Below are 5000 nucleotides of genomic sequence, written 5' to 3' on the forward strand. Positions count from 1 at the left end.
CCTCGCTTCCCCGATTCAGAGGTCGAGGGACGTCCCCTCGTTTCCCCCGATTCAGGAGGTCGGGAGGACGTCACCCCGCCCCCGATTCAGGAGATCGAGGACGACGCCACCCTCGTTTCCCCCGATTCGGGAGGTCGAGGACGACGCCACCCTCGCTTCCCGATTCGGGGGTAGAGGACGACGCCACCCGCTTCCCGATTCAGGGGTCGGGAACGCCACCCTCGCTTCCCGATTCAGGGGCCCCAGGACACGCCACCTCGTTTCCCCCGATTCAGGAGGTCGGGGAGGACGTCACCTCGCTTCCTTTTCAAAACGACCCACCTCGCCCCGTTTCAGAGGTCAGACACCCACCTCGTTTCCCGATTCGGGAGGTCGGGGACACGCCACCCGTATATATATATATTTCATAAATTTTATAAATAAATATATTATATATATATATATATATATATATATATATATATATAATAAATATTATATATAATAATATATCAGATATAGACACACACAAAACACACACACACACACACACACACACAAAATATATATATATATATATATATAAAAATAAAATTAAAATATATATATATATATATATATATCGTCGCCCGTCCCACCTCCAACAAGGAGGGTGGCGTCGTCGTCCTCGACCTCCTGAATGGGGGAAGCGAGGGTGGCGTCCAGTTGGGCCCCCTCCTGGGTTATCAAAATGAAGCTGATTTTCACTGGTACACTTTTATGCACCAGGATAAAATTCCCAAGCTCAAATAGATGTGTGGCGAACTGAGAATTGATCATCTTATCGTAGAACAATTGTTCAAGACTTAAGTGAATAAGTGGTTGTGGCAGTGCCAATATGTAGGTCACATTGGGAACCCGTTGCTCCTGGGGTTTCCGGGGGTTTCCCCTTGGGGCCCCCCTGGGCGACCTCCGTGGCTCCTTCCAGTTCCCCTCCGGGGGCCCCCGGGCTGCTTCCCCCCAGTTCGGGCCCCCCCCGGGGGCCTCCGGGGCCCTTTCCCCCAGTTCGGGGTCCTCCTTGGACCCCCCCTTCCCCCAGTTGGGCCCCCTTTCCGGGGGACCCCCGTGGCCCCCCTTCCCCCGTTCGGGCCCCCCCTCCGGGGGACCCCTGGCTGCTTTCCAGCTTCCTCCTCCCGGGGCCTCCGTGGCTCCTTCCAGTTCGGGCTCCTCCTCCGGGCGACCTCCGTGGCTCCTTCCAGTCGCCCCCCTCCGGGGGGCCCCCCCCTTTTTTAGTTCCTCCCCCCCTGGGCGACCCCCTTTGGGTTTCCCTTTCCGTTCGGGTTCCTCCTCCTGGGCGACCGTGGCTCCTTCCAGTTCGGGCTTTCCTCCGGGGGCCCCGGGTCCCTTTCCGTTTGGGCCCCCCCTGGGGGACCTCCGTGGCTCCTTCCAGTTTGGGGCCCCCTTTTCCCGGGCGACCTCAATGGCTCCTTCCACCGTTCGGGCCCCCCTCCTGGGCGACCCCCGTGGGGCCCGTTCGGGCCCCCCTCCTGGGGGACCTCCGGGGTCCTTTCCCGTTCGGGGGCCCCGGGACCCCGTCGCTTTCCCCCAGTTGGGCCCCCCTCCTGGGGGGGCCCTCTGTGGTTCCGCCCCACGACGATACTGATTTCGCAAATCGTTTGGTCTTCTTACATGACAATTGCCCCCACCCTTTGCCACGCGATATGTGAAACACATCCAGGGGGAGGAGGGTTGCCTAGACTTTCTGGCTTGAGGAATGGGGGTGGCAATGTCAGGGTCATGTTCACACTGAAAACTCTGTCAGGTCCATGTGGCACATGCCCGGCTCAGACAGAATCGAATTGATTACCTATGATGAGTCAAAAAGGTTTGAGGGGGAGATAGTTTCCTAGGAAGGTGTAGGGGGAAACTCGAAACAAAAGCACCGAAAACGGGTTACGTTTAGAATAAGCAGAATAGCGTACACATATTTTATTATCCTCAGCATAGTTATTATATCCAGATAGGGACCACGTTGATTTTAGAAAAAAGTTCTACACCGAGATGTTAGAGGATGCCTTCCTAATGAACAAAAGATTGATCGGATGCCTAATTTTCTTGGGTTTTACTTTCTACTGGTGTCGACATTTTAGTTTTAAATTTAAAGTCAATCACATTAAAAATGCCCAGTGTGCATTCCCATAGATTTCGGTTTTGTAAGTAGGCCTACATATGGTTATTTTAAGATTTAGGCCAAAAATATGGGTATCTTTTTTTTTTTTTTTTTTTTATTTTTTTTTGTTTTTTTTTTATTATTATTATTATTATTATTATTATTATCTTAAGCATATGTTTAAAAAGTCTATTTTTTTAGCCTTTGAATTTCCATTCTGTCCACAAAACGCATGAAAAGAAAAAAAATCAATTTTAATGAGGTTTGAATTACGTAGTTTATAATTGTTTTGCTGTATTAATACGTGATCCTCCTAAGATGCTAACCCGCGTTTTAACAGTAAATGGGGGCCCTTTATAAAAAGCTGGCTTTTGTCTTGTTTTCTTTTAAATCGTTTCCTTTCCTATTTTAATTTAAAAAACCCAAACGAGGAAATTTAAAAATGATTTTTTTCGTTATTTATTTACATATACTCTGTTGGGAGAAAAAAATCCCACTGTGCAGTTAAATAAACAATTTTCCCTTTCAAATGCTATGGCACAAAGGCAGAACTCAAGGCTACTTCCCTCTTATAATCCTCCATTTGAATTTTTCCCAACTTACTGAATCAGAAAGTTAACGCTCGTTGAACCCGAGGGAACATCACGCCCAATTAGTGGCAGGTGTGTACAGGTGTTTAAAGTTTTCAAATATGGAAGCAGTGGATCGTCAGGGTGAACAAGAATAGCAAGAACCCAAGGGGAAAGAGGAAAAGGAAGAAGGAAGAGAGAGAATGAGAGAGAGGGGGGGGGCAGTGAAAGAGAGAGAGGGCGAGAGAAAGGGAAAGAAAGAGAGGAGAGGGACAGAAACAGAGAGAGAAAAAAGGTGGGGGGGGAAAGAATGTCCAGAGAAAAAGAAGAGAAAAGATAGAAAACCCCTTTTTTTTTTTAACAGAGGAAAAAAGGGGGGTAGAAGGAAATTTTATAAGGGGGGGTTTGGGAGGAAAGAAAGGGAGAAAGAGGGGGGGGGTGAAATAGAGAGAATATGGAGAAAGAGAGAAAGATAGATAGGGGGGGGGGGTGAAAGATATAAAAGAGGAAAGACAAAAAGTCGCGGGGTGAGAAAGAGCGGGAATGAGAGAGAAAGAGAGATAAAGAAGGATGGAAAGGTATATAGACAATGAGTGCTTGAGAGAGGAGAAGATAGAGGGAAAGGGATGGAGAGACGGAAATAAAGATAGAAAAAAAAGAAGGGAAAGAGGAGGAGGGAGGGATAGAAAAGATTGAAGAGAGGGGTAGGAAAGAGAGAGAGAAAGAGAGCGAAAGTAAAAGTGAGAGAAAAGAAAAAAAAGAAAAAAATTTTTACAAAAATGCCTCTCGCCCTTTTCCCTGAATTCAGTTCAACGAAAAGGTCCACGCCGAGGCGATCCTTGGGGGCATCCCGTGTGGGAAACTATGCTGGCTTTTGAGGGGGTTTGGGGGTTGTGGGTACTTGAAATGCGGATGTGGGGGAAAGCGCGTTGGACATTTTGAATGTGATCTGACCTTAATTAGACTGAAGGGACACAGCGGGGGGGGAGGGAATATCCATCACAAAATAGGGGATCCGACAATTTCGTTCATTTAGGCAACAGGCATCCCTAACATCTGGTGGGCCCCGACGTTCGGAGCCGCTCGGTTGGTCATCTCATCCTCGACGTGGAGGCGCAAACCAGGTCACTGCAGCATCACTGGCTGTTTCAATAAGACGGAAAAAATTTTAAAAAAAAAAAAGATTCTTTGTTTTGCTTCAACCAATTTCATTTTAGCCACATAACCACTATGTCCAACGATGATATTATTGATAGAACATGTGGGTCCTTTTCGGGGGCCTTGGGGGACTTCCTGGGGCTCCTATGGGTTCCCGTTTGATATTCTGATATAAATAGTCATTGAGAGAGAGAGAAATAATAAAAATTTAACAAACAAAAACAGGAGGGGTAAAAAAGGATAAAGAAAGAAAATGGATATCCACAATTTCAAAAATAACGATAAAAAATTTTAGAATTGTTAAAAAAGAATATATATATATAAATAATAATAAATATATATATATATATATATAAATATATATATAATATATATAAATATATATATATATATATATATATATATAAATTAAATATAAATATTTAAAAATTATATTAAAAATAAAAACTTCCCCTTTCAAAAAAGGCTTTTTCCCCGGGTTTTTTTTTTTTACGCTGGCTATTTTGGACCTTACTTTTAAAAATTTTTTTAAAACTTGCATGGTGACATAAGGGAATGGGAGATAAGCATCGTGAAAACGCAATTAAATAAGTAACAAACGTAACAAATGAAAGTTAAGACAAATCCTACAAATGTAACAGTAAGAATTAAAGCCCACAAGTAGTTTTTACTGGGGAGAGAATGAGAGACTGAGGCAGAGAGGGGATAGAGAAGTGGAAAGAACAAGAAATGCCGAGAAAGAGGGGGACTGAATAGAGAAATACTCCCAAACACATATTCATTTTGCTGAATAGGACATAATGATATAAATAAAAGTAAACACAATATCTACTCTCACCGAAAACAATGAAATGCAGTCCACGTAAGTTTCTTCTTCAATACTGTAACATATTTATCGTAAGCAAAGGAGAGTCACACACATACATTTACATAAAGAGAATGGAGGATAGTTAGAAAGAGATAGACATATAAAACTATTTATATATATATAATGATAATCAAAATGTATCTCAACAATGGTAATAATTCAATCTAGTCTACGTATATTTCGTCCTTAATAAATAAATAAATAAATAAAACAAAAATAATAATAAAATTACAGCAACTGCAAGGGAATTAGACACGAATGATAGAAAACGAACGAC

Source organism: Penaeus vannamei, unplaced genomic scaffold, assembly GCF_042767895.1.
Source record: "Penaeus vannamei isolate JL-2024 unplaced genomic scaffold, ASM4276789v1 unanchor704, whole genome shotgun sequence".
In the NCBI taxonomy this organism is placed as follows: Eukaryota; Metazoa; Arthropoda; class Malacostraca; order Decapoda; family Penaeidae; genus Penaeus; species Penaeus vannamei.